At 28.0% G+C, this 18,322-nt stretch overlaps 1 non-coding gene across 1 annotated transcript; it reads right to left on the bottom strand.

Moving 5' to 3' along the window:
- Window positions 1-245: 245 nt before the first annotated feature.
- Window positions 246-405, bottom strand: LOC129959569 (U1 spliceosomal RNA). Its single transcript, XR_008783462.1, has one exon. It is a non-coding gene; the product is annotated as a U1 spliceosomal RNA (small nuclear RNA).
- Window positions 406-18,322: the final 17,917 nt, after the last annotated feature.

The following is an 18,322-nucleotide window of genomic DNA, read 5'->3' as shown; positions in this document are numbered from 1 at the left end:
ATCTGTCGAAATATGCTATGTTTTGTAAATCAAATCATACTAGTAGCCAGCGAACATTCCAAGAATACGTTAATGGAAAGAACGAGTGGCCCTGCGATTGGTTAGAGGAACTCGGTGAATTGACTTAAAATAACATAATCGTAAATACCAAAACACATTTGGAAGTATCAATGAAATACTCTTCGCTGGAAAGAATGAGATAGATGCGGCAATATCATGTTAAGTGTGTTTTATTATTGACAATGCCGGGAGCAGCGCGAACGCAGTCCCGAGTCCAAAAATTAGGCGCCCCAGCCACTGCTATTTGCAGTGGTGACAACCGTCAACCGCCCCAAGTGCAATGGACGGCCTCAGATCGGGAAAGCCCCCTTCATGATCAGGGCATTTCCGACGCAGGCAAAATGTAAAATAATTTTCTCGGAAATTCTGTATGTAATTTTTCTTTACAGAAATAGTGGTAGGAAATAAATCTACCATGAATAGGTTACGCAATATATTTTTGTATTTCTTGACAGAAAGTATCATTTCAAATGTGATAGCATTTTATTTATATTCTCAGGTGCATACACTTCACATTAAAGCAATCTATGTTTCACCTTCCTAATTATTTTCGCCTGAACTAATGAAATATCAGTGGTTTTAATGATCAGGACGCTTCCGACGGAGCGGAAGTACCCGTTCTTTTTTTCTCGTATATATATAATTTACACTTATAAAACTAGTGGTATAAATATTTCTAATGTGGGTAGGTTATATTATATATTTCTTTATATCTCGACAGAATTTTCATTTGAAATATTCTTGTATGAGATGTGATAGCCTTTTTTTTATGTTCTCAGGTGTATACTCTTCACATTCGAACAATCTTTGTTTTATTCGCCAAGTAATTCTTCTTTTTATAAATAAAATACTTTAGCTATATTTACTCCACATTGTTTTCCGATTATTTAATGTAAAAGTAATAAGGCGTAAGGTTTTGGAAACAAAATGTGAAAACTTCTTTAAAAATTTATTTAAAGTTCTAAAACTTTTCTCTTAGTATCACTATCGAAAACGCAAAATAATATTTTACATTTAAAATTTCAATGAAGAAAACCATTTATACTAAAAAAAAAAGAATGCTAAAAACAATAAAAAAAATCTTATCTAAGTGTTGAAAGAGCGTATTATTTCGAAACTCTTTCAAATATATTCTATATATATTCAATGAATGTTTTTATTTTGGTATTAAATGAAGATTTAAAACATTATCTATTCTATCAATGAATTGCATTGACATCTATACTATGTAAAAAAAATGTACTAATTGCATTGATATATGTACAATGTAGGTTCTACATTACTATGTAAAAAAAATTATATGCTAATATATAACATATTATTTTGACAAAAAAAAAAAAAATGTAACAGCCTAATGAAAATTAGCTGAAAAGATGTTTTGAAATTGCTAGTAAAACCAGTTTCTATTTAAAAGGTTTGGAAGTCTAACATAAAACTTGCAAAAAAACCTTATTTTCTCAATTATATAATAAATTTCATATTTTTTGTAAAAAAATACCCTACAAATACGAGAAACTCTTCGCACTAAAAAATATGAATTCAGATGCATTATTACCATATTTCAAATTAATTAAATTACATTTACCCTTCACTATGAAAATTCATCAAATTATTAAAAAAAAATCTATTCCACCAGAAATGATTTCTTTAAGCTCTTACTTTAGACTACTTAAAGAACAAATTTGAAATTTTACTTTGGATGAATTGCATTTTATATTAAGTTCTATTATTGATTATTAATTTTCACTTTCTATTAATTATAATATATAACAGTAGATTTTAAACTGCAATTTATGCGTTTTAAAATATTTTATTCCAATTTGGACCACTTTTAATAAATTTTACTCTGCATTTATTCTAGCTTTAATCACTCACAAATATCAGGTTCGGTTTCTCTAATTTAATTTTAGCTTAGTAATTTTAAGAGTGAAAATTAATTTCAGAAATTTTTTACAAATTCTTACAAAATTAAATACGTATATTTAGTATTACAGAATAATCATGTAATAAATAACAACAAAATTTTAATAACAACAAACTTTAATAACAACAAACAAATAAATAAAAAACAACCCAAATAATGTTTTCTTAATTTATTGAAGAAAAAAATAATTGAAAACAATTCACATATTACATGGCAAAAAATATTATCGCTCAAAAATATTAATAACTATAGCACCAGCTCATTTGAAAAAGAAATTTCAATCAAAAATGAGGAGTGATCAGTTTCATAAAATTAAAATCTATGGGAAAAAGGTTTTTAGTAGTAGGTTTTTAATAACAATGCTAATTTTACAAGATAAAAAAGCAATTGGGTTTGTTTTTTATTTAGTTTTGAAACATTTGATAATAAACTTTTAATTTTCCTTCTTTTGAAGAAGACTTGCAGGTGTTGCTTGTGTTAAATGATGTTACTGTAGGAGATACCAGATTTGTAGAAAACGGATGTGTAGGGTCACTAACTGTAGGAGAATGGACTATGCGCCTCAGGCATATGTGAAGCTAGAGCGAAAAAAATGACATCAAATGTATTAGGCAAATCTTCTTCAACTGTTGTTAATCTACGCCTTAAAGTACTAGTGAAATAAGAATCAGAAAAATGTTTGACACACAATTTAGCATTTCTCAAGACATAATGCAAATTCTCTAGTGTCATATTGTTCTATTTCAATGCTGAAAACCATTTACTATATCTAGAAAATATTATTATCTATTACAAGAATTATTTTCAGTGAATATAGTTGGTTTTATAATTAAAATGTAACCACCACTAGAAATAATTACAGTGCATTAATATAAAATTTCTGATCATGTTCAAAGCAACGGAATTTAAAATCATGGTCTCCATGGCACTTCGGATATCATGATTTTAAATTCGTTTATTAATTTATCATCAAAGCTACTTTTAGAAACAGTTGTTATAATAAAGAAGGTTCATGGCTTAGTTTAATCATATGCGGCATTTCGAACACTGTGGTGTCACATCCCTTTTCAATGCTAAAAACCAATTATTTTATCCAGAAAATATTATTACCTATTACAAGACTGATACAAGCACAGAGAAAATAATAAAAATTCAAATTCAGAGATCAATTGCACTTGCAAAATTACGATAAAAGATAGTCACATTCTGCTGTCACATCATATTTATAGCATTAAATCCATTAGAATATATTATGAAAAAAATTTAAGAATCAATCAAATATAACTAGAAATATTATTTTATATGATTAAATTTAGAAAATATTACAGTAATTTAATAACACAAAAGGAAATTTCACATGTTTTCTAAATAAGGTAATTCTAATTCGTTCAAATTTATTTTCATATTTAATTTCAAAACAATTATTAAACATATTTGCTCTCCTCCGAAAGAAACTTGAATAATATCAGTCCAGGTGTTTCATTCTGACTTCTACAAGAAAGACAACATCTAAATTTGCTCACAGAGAATTTTCTCGATGATTTATCTGGAGTCACACGAGATCTGGAGTTCGCATCCATTCTAGAATTATACAAGAAACACAGTACATTAGGAAGAAAAATTTAAACAAATAACAAATAGAAAATACACAAAACAATATAAATCTAAGCAAAATAATAATTTCAAATGCAAAAAAATTGATCAAAAGAGAACCTTCAAGATTTAAACACCGCGCTCAAAATAACAAGCAACACGCTAAAAACGGCGGCGAGTTTCGGTTTTGTTTCGAAAATTCGCGGCTTTCGTTTAATTCCTGTACAAAGGCATCCGCATAGGTGGCGCTGCAATCGTTTACGAAACTTCGAAGTGAGACATCTGGATCTCTTTGTCTGTGGCGAGAATGCTTCTGGAAGACAATTTCTGTTGACTTTTGCCTAATGACTTCAGGAATTTGAAGATAATTATGATTTAGACGAAAAGGAATCCACCTTCGCCTGCCAACTAGTCAAGAGTAATTTTTGTTATTAAGATAAATAAATGCTGCATGAATTCCCTTCTTTTACTGCAAATTATTTCTTTACTCACTCTGAATTAGTCTCACTATTTTATTTGATGAGAGAAAAACAGTCCACTTCACACTTTCTATATTTGTAACTGAAACCTACAAATCAAGAACGTTAGCTCTGTAAACGGCTATTATCAATATTTGAATTCCAATTTATGTTTAGAGTAATTAAATATTCCTATAGATGACAAATGCTTTATAATATCAACATGCACAAATTAATGTTAGCCAGATTTATAATTTGTTAAACATAATTTTTTCATTTGACTCATTTTCCAATTTCTCATCAATTTTATTTCATAAAACATCTTCGTTCCTTTTGAGAATTCTCTTCTTATTAAATTACTAGGGGCATAATTATTTTCACGATTTAGTTTAAATGGACCATTGGAAAAATTTAACTCTAAATTAGTGAAATTTATCAATTACATTATTTTTCGTCTGATGTAAAAGACAATTTGCAGACGTGTTGTATCAACTGAAGATGCTTAAAATAAATTCTAAAAATATTGGCATGATTGCACAGGAAAAATAATTTTAAGCATAGAAAAGGACCTTAATAATTACCACTAGAATAATTAGACAGTGACCTGTTTTTATAAATAAAACTTTTTTATTCCTTTTTTTTTTTTTTTTTTTTTTTTTTTGTTTTCGTCCGATGCGTAGCAGACATGCTCCTTGCACAAATTTTTCTATAGAATGATTTGTGTTCGAATGATGGGTCATATAGACCATCTCTTTCTGGAAAATTATTCCTTTGAATTTTTCCGATTGATCTTGTTAACATGTTTGTTCTATATCGTTAGAAATAATTCACTTACGAGTGTCGTAATTGACCTAGACGAGAAACTCTAAAACATATTGGGTATATGGAAGGGTGTGCTATGATGCTTTTTAAATAGTTGGAAATAAACATACAGTTTAGTTTTTCATGAAATTGACGCAATTAAAACGCAATCATTTCTTAATATTTTAGGAGACGGATAGTCAGATTTGTAGAATACCTTCAGGGCATATTGCACTTTTACGGAACATGCGTTAGCCAACTGTTGTGCATACTTCAAACTCTTGTAAATATATTTTTATTTGACATAAATATATTCAATCATTATTTGCACTTGTTTAATTTTTGTTATTGATTTCATCAATTATTGTTGATAGTTAATTATTCAGTAATTACAAATTCGAGTATATATATATATATATATATATATATAATCACACTTCATTCTTGAAACATTGCAAATAAAAGTTCCTCGATCATTCAAATCATTGCAATTTTTAAAAAAATGTGTTCCTCAGACACTGGAAGTCATTCGTCTTGAATTCCTTAAACCAAGAAGAGAAGTGAGTCGATTTTCCCATTCTATGAAATGTAAACAATGGTGATGAGAAAAGATAATAAAAAATTATACTTAGACAGAGCTGAAAAGTACGAAAGTTCGAATAGTAAATCAGAAACTCATTAAAATTTTGTTAATAAGAACAGCTATTCGTTGCCTAACAAGCAGCAATAATCAAATTTTTTTCATGAGGAAAAATAGCTCGATTTTTCGAAATCAATAAATATTTGATTTCCTCCCACACCTGGTATGGGCATGAGGTGATATATTTCCTTCCAAATGCAAAGTGCCAGAAACAGAAATATTCAACAATGGTAAGGAAAAATTGCGGTCTCCATTTGTGACCCTTGAGAGATAAGGCCTGCTGGCTGTTGGAATCAATCTTCACTGGCTGACGTTCAGAGAAGGGCGGAGTTTATTATAACGCGTAACTTATGATTTATAGCGTTATTATTTTTCGACAATTTTCATTAATTCCCTAAATTTTCAAAAAATTGCACAAACACTAATTAAAAAACATTATTTTATATAGGAAATATGTGAATAATAATTGCTAATTTAAGAATTATTTAATATTTGTTTGTGCCAAATAGATGTTTACATTAAGTTTTCTTTGAAATGGAAACTTTTTAGTTTTCAGAGATTTTATTTTATTCGCCAAGTAATTCTTCTTTTTATAAATAAAATACTTTAGCTATATTTTCTCCACATTGTTTTCCGATTATTTAATGTAAAAGTAAAAATGCTTAAGGTTTTGAAAACAAAATGTGAAAACTTCTTTATAAATTTAATTAAAGTTCTAAAACTTTTCTCTTAGTATCACTACCGAAAATGCAAAATAATATTTTACATTTAAAATTTCAATGAAGATAACCATTTATACTAAAAAAAAAAAAAAAAAGAATGCTAAAAACAATAAAAAAAAATTATAGCTAAGTGTTGAAAGAGCGTATTATTTTCGAAACGTCTTTCAAAAATGTGAAAACTTCTTTATAAATTTAATTAAAGTTCTAAAACTTTTCTCTTAGTATCACTATCGAAAATGCAAAATAATATTTACATTTAAAATTTCAATGAAGATAACCATTTATACTAAGAAAAAAAAAAAAAAAAAGAATGCTAAAAACAATAAAAAAAAAAATAATAATAGCTAAGTGTTGAAAGAGCGTATTATTTTCGAAACGTCTTTCAAAAAGTGTAGTAATATTTTTTGTTTTATTCAACGAATGTTTTTATTTTGGTATTAAATGAATATTTAAAACATTATCTCGTCTCTCAATGAATTTCATTGACATCTATACTATGTAAAAAAATGTACTAATTTCATTGATATATGCACAAGGTATGCTCTACATTACTATGTAAAAATAAATTACATGCTAATATATGACATATTATTTTGGCAAAAAAAAAAAAAAAAAAGGTAACAGCCTAATGAAAATTAGCTGAAAAGATGTTTTGAAATTGCTAGTAAAACCAGCTTTTATTTAAATGGTTTGGAAGCCTAACATAAAACTTGCAAAAAAACCTTACTTTCTCAATTATATAATAAATTTCATATTTTTTGTAAAAAAAAAAATACCCCACAAATACGAGAAACGCTTCGCACTAAAAAATATGAATACATTAGAATAAAACTCGTAAACTGATGGAAAATGATTCTCGTTGACTAAAACCGCAAGGCAATTATTCAAGGTAGAGCGTCGACAGATTTAGTACTTCGGAGTGCAGGGGGTAACAGCCCTTCAACTTTGAAGAGTCCAAGTCTTCCAGAGACACGCTGAGAAAGTCTGGATGTTAAAATAAGTGCCACTTGAAAAGTGCTTTGATGTTAAAAAGAGTGAACATGGCTATTCACATAGACAGCAGCGCCATATTTGCTGTTTCCTGCGACTTGGAACTATTGCACGGTGGAATGACGTCGTCTTTCTTCGTGACGTCATGCTACGGATGTCAACAAAGCAACTGCATTTATTATATTGACTTTTCTCGGCCAAATTTCAGTCTTGGGATAATATCCCCTAGTAAATTGTAATCTGATTTTTTTCATTTATTTTTTCCCTTTTTATACACACACATATATATATATATATATATATATATATATATATATATATATATATATATATATATATATATATATATATATATATATATATATATATATATATATAAAATCCTGCTTGTTGTTTACTAGTAAAATTCAGATGCATTATTACCATATTTCAAATGAATTAAATTACATTTACCCTTCACTATGAAATTTCATCAAATTATTAAAAAAAATCTATTCCCCCAGAAATGATTTCTTTAACTTCATATGTAAGGTAAATACTTACTTTAGAATACTTAAAGAACAAATTTGAAATTTTACAGTGGATGAATTGCATTTTATATTAAATTCTTACTGATTATTAATTTTCACTTTCTATTAATTATAATATATATCAGTAGATTTTAAACTGCAATTTATGAGTTTTAAAATATTTTATTCCAATTCGGACCACTTTTAATCAATTTTACTCTGTATTTATTCTAGCTTTAATCACTCACATATATCAGGTTCGGCTTCTCTAATTTTATTTTAGCTTTGCTATTTTAAAAGTGAAAAATTAATTTCAGAAATTTTATACAAATTCTAACAAAATTAAATACATATATTTAGTATTACAGAATAATCATGTAATAAATAACAAACAACCCAAATAATGTTTTCTTAATTTATTGAAGAAAAAAATAATTGAAAACAATCCACATATTACATGGCAAGAAATATTATCGTTCAAAAATTTTCATAACAATAGCGTAATCTAATTTGAAAAAGAAATTTCATTTAAAAATGCTAATTTTGCAATGCTAATTTTACAAGATAAAAATGCAATTGACTTTTTTTTTTTTAATTTCGAAACATTTGATAATAAACTTTTAATTTTCCTTGTTTCGAAAGTGACTTGCAGGTGCTCCCTTATGTTAAATGATGTTACTGTAGGACATATCAGAATTGTAGAAAATGGATGTGTAGGTCACTAACTGTAGGAGAATGGACAAATGTTGTTAATCTACGCCTTAAAGTACTAGTAAAATAAGAATCAAAAAAATGTTTGTCACACAATTTAGCATTTCTCAAGACATACTGCAAATTGTCTGGTGTCATATCCCATTTCAATGCTGAAAACCATTTATTACATCTAGAAAATATTATTATCTATTACAAGAATTTTTTTCAGTGAATATAATTGGTTTTATAATTAAAATGTTACCACCACTAGAAATGATTGCAGTGCATTAATATAAAATTTCTGATTTGTCCATTTGGCAAAAATTTAGAATCTTTCTCTCCAAATACTTTCGGAAGTCAAAGATTCTAAATTTCTTTCTTATTACATTATCAATTCACTTTGTTGAAAGAGATGTTAAAACAAAGAGGGTTCTTCGCTATATTGAATCACTCGCGGCGCTGCATATTCTCTAGTGTCACGTCCTATTTCAATTTTGCAAACCATTCATTATACCTAGAAAATATTATTATCTATTACAAGATTGATACAAGCACATTGAAAATATTAAATGTTCAAATTCAGAGCTCTATTACACTAGCAAAATTACGATAAAAGGTGGGAAACATTCTGATAACACATCATATTTATAGCATTAAATCCATTAAAAATATATTATGAAAACAAATTTTAGAATCAATCAAATATAACTAGAAATATTTTTTATATGGTTAAATTTACAAAATGTGACAGTAATTCAATAACACAAAATGAAATTTCACATGCTTTCTAAATAAGGTAATTCTAATTCGTTCAAATTTATTTTCATATTTAATTTCAAAACAATTGTTAAACATCCTTGGTCTCCTCCGAAAGAAACTAGAATAATATCAATCCAGATGTTTCATTCTGACTTCTACAACAAAGACAACATCTAAATTTGCTCACAGAGAATATTCTCGGTGATTTATCCGGAGTCACACGAGGTCTGGAGTTCGCATCCATTCTAAAAATATGCAAGAAACACAATACACACGGAAGGAAAATCTAAACAAATAAAAAAGAGAAAATGCACAAAAAAAAATAAATCCAAGCAAAATAAGAATTTCAAATGCAAAAAGAAATTGAATCAAAAGAGAACCCTCAAGATTTCAAATACACGCTCAAAACAACAAGCAACAGGCTCAAAATGGCGGCGAGTTTCGGTTTCGTTTCGAAAATTCGCGGCTTTCGTTTAGTTCCTCTACAGGTAGCGCTACAATCGTTTACCAAACTTCGTAGTGACCTCTGGATTTCTTTCTCTGTGGCTGGAATGCTTCTGGAAGACAATTTCTGTAGGTTTTTGCCTAATGACTTGAGGAATTTGAAGATAATAATGACTTAGATGAAAAGGAATCCACCTTCGCCTCCGAGCTTGTCAAGAGGAATTTTTGTTATTAAGATAAATAAATGCTGCATGAATTCCCTTCTTTTACTGCAAAATGTTTCTTTATTCACTCTGAATTAGTCTCACTATTTTATTTGATGTAATAAAAATAATCCACTTCGCACTTTCTATATTTGTAACCGAATCCTACAAATCAAGAAGGGTGACGCTGTAAACGGGTATTATCAATTTTAAATGCAATTTTTATTTTGAGTAATTAAATATTCCTATAGATGACAAATGCTTTATAACATCAACTTGCACAAATTAATGTTAGTCAGATTCATAATTTCTTAAATATAATTTTTGCATTTGACTAATTTTCCAATTTTTCATCAATTTTAATTCATAAAACATCTTTGTTCCTCTCGAGAATTCTTGTCTTATTAAATTACCAGGGGCATAATTATTTTCACGATTTAGTTTAAATGGACCATTGGAACAATTTAACTCTAAATTAGTGAAATTTATCAATTACATAATTTGTCCTTTGATGTAAAAGACAATTTGCAGACGTGTTGTATGAACTGAAGATGCTTAAAATAAATTCTAAAAATATTGGCATGATTATACAGGAAAAATAATTTGAAGCATAGAAAAGGACCTTAATAATTACCACTAGAATAATTAAAGAGTGACCTATTTTTATAAATAAAAATTCTCATAAGACTGTTGCTTTTCGTCCGATGCGTATCAGACGTGCTCCTTGCACAAATTTTTCTATAGAATGATTTGTGTTCGAATGATGGTTCATATAGACCATCTCTTTCTGGAAAATTATGCCTTTGAATTTTACCGATTGATCTTGCTAAAATTCTGTTTTATATCATTAGAAATAATTATCTTACGAGTGTCGTAATTGACCTCGACGAGAAACTCTACAACATATTGGGTATATGGAAGGGTGTGCTATGATGCTTTTTAAATAGTTGGAAATAAACATACAGTTTAGTTTTTCATGAAATTGACGCAATTAAAACGCAATCATTTCTTAATATTTTGGGAGACAGATAGTCAGAGTTATAGAAAACCTTCAGGGCATATTGCACTTTTAGGGAACCTTCGTTAGCCAACTGTTGTACATACTTCAAACTCTTGTAAATATATTTTTCTTTGACATAAATATATTCAATCATTATTTGCACTTGTTTAATTTTTGTTATTGATTTCATCAATTATTGTTGATAGTTAATTATTCAGTAATTACAAATTCGAGTATATATATATATATATATATATATATATATATATATATATATAATCACATTTAATTTTTGAAACAATGCAAATGAAACCTCATCGATCATTCAAATCATTGCAATTCTTAAAATTTTTCTCCTCGGGCACTGAAAGTCATTCATCTGGAATTCATTAAACCAAGAAATGAAGTGAATCGATTTTCTCATTCTATGAAATGTTAACAATGGTGTTGAGAAAAGATATTTAAAAATTATACTTAGACAGAGCTGAAAATTACGAAAATTCGAATAGTAAATCAGAAACTGATTAAAATTTTGTTAATAAGAATAGCTATTCGTTGCCTAACAAGCAGCAATTATCAAATTTTTTTCATGCGCAAAAATAGCTATATTTTTCGAAATCAATAAATATTTATGATATCCTCCCGCATCTGGAATGGGCATGAGGTCAAATATTTCCTTCCAAATGCAAAGTGTAAGAAACAGAAATATACCCCAATGGTAAGGAAAAATTGCGGTTTCCATCTGTGACCCTCGAGAGATAAGGCCTGCTGGCTGTTGGAATCAATCTTCACTCTTAGGCTAACGTTCAGAGAAGGGCTGAGTTTATCATAACGCTATTTACAGCGTTAGTATTTTTCGACAATTTTCGTTAATTCTCTAAATTATCAAATAATTGCAAAGACACTAAATAAAAAACATTATTTTATATAAGAAATAGGTGAATAATAATTTGTAATTTAAGAGTTATTTAATATTTGTTTTTGCAAAATAGATGTTTACATTAAGTTTTCTTTGAAATGGAAACTTTGTAGTTTTCAGAGATTTTATTTTCTTAAAGAAGGAAGCTACTCAATCGTAAAACATTTATATGTAGAAACGAAAAATTTCAGTGAAAAAATTTGATTAGTAATATAGGGAGATTATTCATCCATTTTTTATGAGCTATATAAAAATTGGATTTTAAATTTTTGACTAGAAATGTTTGTTTAAAAACTATAGCATATCTGTGATGTGTACTTGTATAAAGGAATAACATATTTAAGTTTATAAATATGAATGAATTAAGAAATGAAATATGAACCAGTTCAAGACACATATTAATAAACAATTATTTATTTCGACATAATAAATAACAAGAAAAAACAATACAATTATTCAGAACTCGTGTATATACAAGACAGAAATACAACTAAAATGTCATTAACAAATAAGAATTATTTTTATGTAATATATAATAAAAAAAATACAATAATTAGAAAACGTACATACAGATTAAAAATATGACTTCAAATATGATTTTTAACAAAACAAATATGATGACCGAAATTGTGATATTCATAAACTGCACAGGATATAATTTTACTAATCTTTATTAATATAAATACATTTTATTTTACACTTTTATCCAATTAAATTTTTAAAAATAATTTTCACTTTATTCTTTCAAAAAAATATTTTTCCTTCTATACTTCTGAAATATTATTTACTTTCCCCCCTTAGAATTGATCCATTTTTTTGCAAGATCCTTTTTTATGAGTGGAAGAATTCTTAAAAAAAGTTCCTCGTTCTATTTTATTCTTAGAAGCAGCTATATCATATTTACATTTCTCCTTATCATTTTTACCTTTATAATAATTATATAATAAGCTCTTAGTTACTGACCTTAGAATTAAAACGAGTATAGGTAATTTGTCATGTCCATCCTCACAGACATCTGAAGAAAGAAACATATAGCTATATTATATTTACATTTCTCCTTATCTTTTTTATCTTTATAATAATTATTTAATAAGCTTTTAGTTACTGACCTTAGAATTAAAACGAGTAAAGGTAATTTGTCGTGCCCATCCTCACAAACATCTGAAGAAAGAAACATATTTTTAGTTATTAAATATTTTAAATAAGATTTATGATCAAATTTCGGTGATTAGGAAGTTCAATAAATTTTTTCTCATATTTTTCACTAATTACTCTTTCAACAACTATATACGTATGGAACAGTATTAAAAATTATTTTACTAGGAAGTAATAACTCACCCTTATATTTACATCTATTAGTTTAAATTTAGAAGGAATGGAATTTGCATCTGTTATAAATTTTTGCAACAATGTAAACACTTTTTTTTAAAGCAACACACGAACAGTAACCAGCTAAATATTCTTATATGGGCAATGTATCTTCTACTTTATCTATGTCAGATTCTTCGTCACAGAAAATTAAATCTATAGGTTCTTTTCTATCATCAATACTCTCATCGTTGTCATCAAATATATTAACAGTTATAACACCTTTATTACGAGAAGCAAGTTTTAATTTATGAGATAATCTTAGTTTACTTTCAGTCTCATAAATTTGTGTCACAGAAATGTGATATTGGTCTCCAGATATACTTCTATACTGCCCAAATCTAGATTCCAGCTTATCTGTTTAAATTTTACATAAGATAATATAATTCTTTTTTAACATCTTGGTGCAATAATCAGCTATTTCGACGAAGGCTTGCGTTGTGTGATGAAGGGCAAGAAATGTTTATTTGGAAAAACTTCCATCATTTGAATCAAGCTTTTCCTGTTTGCTTACCTATTTAACTAGCTATTTGAAAAAAGTCAATCGTTTATCAAATGGGGTATGTGTTATAATCTCACACATAGGATTTCTCTTTAACTTTCCTTAGTTGGAAGCCTTGACATTAGCAATATCCCACCAAGTACAAGCAATATCCCGCATTTATGAACTGATATGTTTGTTTACAGATTTCAAATGGTGTTTTCCCCCAATCTCATTCAAAGCATGAACAACATCAGTGCTAAAAAGTTTCAAAGCTAAATTTACATTTTGCCTTTCCAAAGAGGTTGGACACAGAGCTATAAGAGTTAAACCATAAACAAATTTTTATAACTTTGTACACTCTAAATCATAAAGCTTCCTCACAATTTTTAAAGAGGCAGTGCAAACATAATTTAAATAATCAATATCTGTATAAGAAAAATAGTAACCATTTTTATGATTATTGAGCCACTTATTTCGAACACATTTAAGAATATGCTCAGAATCAATTATATAAAAAATGGACGACGTGAATTATGTACTGGGTGGTTATATTTAATTTGTAGTTTAGTAGTATTAGTTAAGCTGGTCGCTGCTGCTCGATTAATAGAATTATTATCTGTTACAATTCCCATTACTTTCACACCTATTTCCACAAGCCCCTTTTTAATTTTCGTAATTAAATTAAAAATTTGTAAATAATCATGTGTATTAGTAGATACAATATGAATAACATCTTTAGAAGAAGATAAAAAACATTGCAGCATAAACATATGATCACAATTTTTTAATTTAGTTCTGTTGTATGCTGTTCCTCGTATGTTCCCTACATTATAATCAAGAAATGATTTAAAATGAATTTCATCAACCATTATAATTAAAGTATGGTCATCATCCTTTGAGTTTTGAAAGGCATGTTTGGTGTAAACAAAAAAATGATTGTTTTCTTCTGTTTGTGATGAATTTTTGTAATTGGCGCCAATTTTTCGAATAGCACTTCGATCTAGAAGAATCACATAATGGGAGTTCATGAGAAAGCTGTAAGCTTGTGGAGAAATGTAAAATAATAAAGATGTAAATATGATATTTGTTTAATACCTATAGCGTTCAGGTTTACACTTCAGCAGGTGCAATTGCTGAAGAAAAAACTCAGAGAAAAACTTACATTTGTCAGCAAATACATCTTCTGAATTTTTGATGACAGATTCAATAATATTAATTTTGACATTTACTGAGCTGGATAATCAAACAAAGTGGCCCTTTTCAAACTAATCCAGATTATGAAATATTTGATTTATATTATTAACTTTTATTGGTAATGAGAATTGCTCATGTTTCAAAATCCTTTCTCCCATAAACGACGCATTTATAAAGAAATCATTGTCAATACTTACAGCATATGTTACGGAAAAATGCCATCATTAACATATAGATGAATGAATAACATACTTTCATTCTTTTGAAAGACATTCCAATAAGAAGAAAAGGTATGAACTTTAAAACAACTATCACTTTTTAATTCATTAAAATTATTAAATACAATATTACTGTTATAGTTCAGTTTGAAATTTAACCTTTCAATTATGGAAATTTCATTTTGGGCTGGTAATCGTCGAATCGTTTTTGAAAGAATCTCGCTAATTGAGATTGTTGATGATGACAAATATGTTGGGTAGCCAGGAAAAATACTTGGCACAGTATTTTCCTTCAGCCTCGGCATTTCAGAGGAGCAGATAATGTTTTACAAGTACTTGCATTGTAGAAATTCGTTCTTGAAAACACTTCACAATTTTTAAAATGTCTCACACATACCTGAAAGAAAATGAAGGAAAAAAAATTTATCCTTTATGTAAAATAACTTTTTATATCCATAATCCTGCAAATCATGAAGAATTTTTTTAGTTATAAAAATTTTTTAATATTACTGCTTAAAAATCACAGTTATTTTCATGCTTTATTAAAAAAATAAATCAATATGAACCAACTCTAACTCTACTTAAATTAAAATTAACAAACAATTAACATCATTTTTATTAACTAATATAAGATAAATGGCCTGTATTTTACATTAACAAAATATCGAAGCCAGGACTGAATTAAAATGAATGCATCTTAAATAAGTTTTAATTAATCAGAATTATATTAATTTTTTTTTAACAATTTAGACTGTAACTAACACAAATCATAATATTTTACAGATAAAAATAGTTGAAACTATTTCAAAATATTAAAACATATTAATTATCAATGCTCATTTTGGCTAACTTTAGAATTCTTTGTCATGGTAAACATTTTTTTTTCTTGGAATTGCATGCAGCCATTTCTCTCTTAAAGCCTCATCAATGGGTTATCCAAAAACAGCGACTTTGTTTTATTTATCATAATTTCCTTGACAAGCGGGAACTGAGCATTTATATGACATTTTATTTTTTTAAAGAAAAGGTAAAGTTTATTTGCCCAAAATAAAATGATGTAATTAAAGCAAAAGTTCAAATAAAGTAATAAAAATTTCTGATTACAGATATTCATAGTGATATTAATTTACATTGGACGTTGAAAAATAAAACTTACTGTCATGATTTGAAATATTTAAGAGAGAATGGATGCACCTTTAAAAAATATATTGAATTAAATAGTCAAAAAAAAAAAAAGATAAGCTTGAGATTAATTGATGAAAATATTCTATAAAGAGGTTTTTTCAACACAATTTTTATACCAAAATAATGAATAAGTTAATAAAAATGGAATAAGTAAGAACACTGGCAGGACTATCATAGATAAACAAATGATAGTCCAAAAATCGATTAGATTTTTGACATAAAGAAATAGAGAAATTGTATAAATAGATTGCAGCTATTTATTCTAATTACATTAAGTTCTTTCCTAATCAACGCTACATTATTTGGAGAACAAATAATATTGAAAAACTAAATCGCAATTATAATTTGTTTTCAAAACAAAACAAGAAGATTAAATAGGCTTAACATTAACAGATTCAATCTTACCTTAAGTTGTTATGAAGGATAATAAAAGAAATACTCTTAATTTCAATAAACTTGTATCTTAAACGTGCATTTGCATGTCTTCCATTTCAATATAACACAATCTTGGATCAAGAAATAAATATTAAAAAAATGAAGGCTTATAAACGCCAAAGGTCGTTCACCTCGCGCAGAGAGATTGTTAACCGGCTTCACGATCATTTTATAGTGATGACTCATGAAAGAGCGAGTGATAGAGATAGCAGGACTCATCTTTCGAGGGTTAAGTCTTTGTGGTGTAGGCTGTAGGGAAAAACCGCCAAGGGGGTAAAAATTTTCTAATTGAAATTAGAGGTGGTCGTTCGCGAACAAACGGGTGAAACGAACTGGTCTTCTAAGTGAACGAACTGTATGCATAGTCATTTCCTGAATAAGTCTACTAACTGTACGGACCCAGCTATTCCCATTCATTAACTCTGTGGCCTGAGATATTACCATTCGCGAACGACTGTGCGGACCCGTCTGTTCCCGTTAATTAACTGTGTGGACCTGCCTATTTCCGTTCGCGAACGACAGTGTGGAACTTGCTAATTTCATGCGTGAACCTCCCAGAGATAAAAAGACAGATGCTTGTCTTATTATCATGCTTGTCGTTATGCCCTGAAAAGAATCAGAAAGCAGGGGGTTGGGAGAGGCAGATGTTTCGATATCATTTAGCAGAAAACTGGTAGTTAACCTTCAGTGATTACAAGGTGTTTGTTTAGTTCTTTTATCACAACAAATTTTGGACACTCGTCTAGCAAAATGGAAGTGCTTTATGGGAGGTAAATTTTTCAGTTCGTGGAATCAGAAAGTGTGAGATTTACTTTTTCTGGAGGGGACGGGGGGGGGGGTCATGACATATTTTTTATATTGGAGATTTCAGGGAGTGTTAATTGTAAAAGATTTTTATTGAAAAAAGCGTTGGAGTCGGTTACGACTATGCTTCTATTACCTAATTTTAGTTTTTGTTTTAATAATAATATTAAAAAAACATATTTCAGAAATTATTTATGCTACATTATTTTCATGAAGTGAATTAAATCAAATACTTTAGTTCTGTAATTTTTTTTTTTTTGCATGCTCTTTTATTCCTATTTTTAAGACATTATTAACAAAAATATGCAATAAATTTTACTTGAGTGACGAGCATTGCTACCATAACAAATTATTTATTTACTTTGAAAAAAACCAAATATATCACATCTATTACTAGACAGAGGAGAAAATGAATAAATTCGCTTCTGAGGACACTTAATAAGAGTTCATAATATTTTAAATTTATCTTATTAAGCAACTACTTCTTTCAATTGAATCCTCTTATTTCAATGTTGTTTTATCTTTCCTGAATAGAGATTATAGAATCGGGCATTTTTTGTTTAATTTTTGTTGCTGATCAAGAAAAAGCAAACTTTTATTAATTGTAATATAGGTTACAGATATAAAATAAATAAGTTTAAATAAAATAGGAAACAAGAAGGTTTTTCTCTTATGATCGATTATTTTAACATCATAATGATTATGGGCTGAATATTCAGACAGGGAATGAACTTTCTATGGCTCTTTAAATAATGCAAGGTCACTATCTTCCTTTCCTCTGCAAACATCAAAAATCTCTTTTTATTTTATAAAAATTTAATTTTTATATAAGCAAATTATTTTCATATAAAATGTTATGAAAAATTACAATGCGAAACTTTTAATTGTGGGCCATTTTCATAAGACTTGATTTCAGTGT

Source organism: Argiope bruennichi, chromosome X1 (assembly GCF_947563725.1).
Source record: "Argiope bruennichi chromosome X1, qqArgBrue1.1, whole genome shotgun sequence".
Classification (NCBI taxonomy): domain Eukaryota; kingdom Metazoa; phylum Arthropoda; class Arachnida; order Araneae; family Araneidae; genus Argiope; species Argiope bruennichi.
The sequence above is the reverse complement of the archived record's forward strand: the minus strand, read 5'-3'. Positions and strand labels throughout refer to the sequence as shown.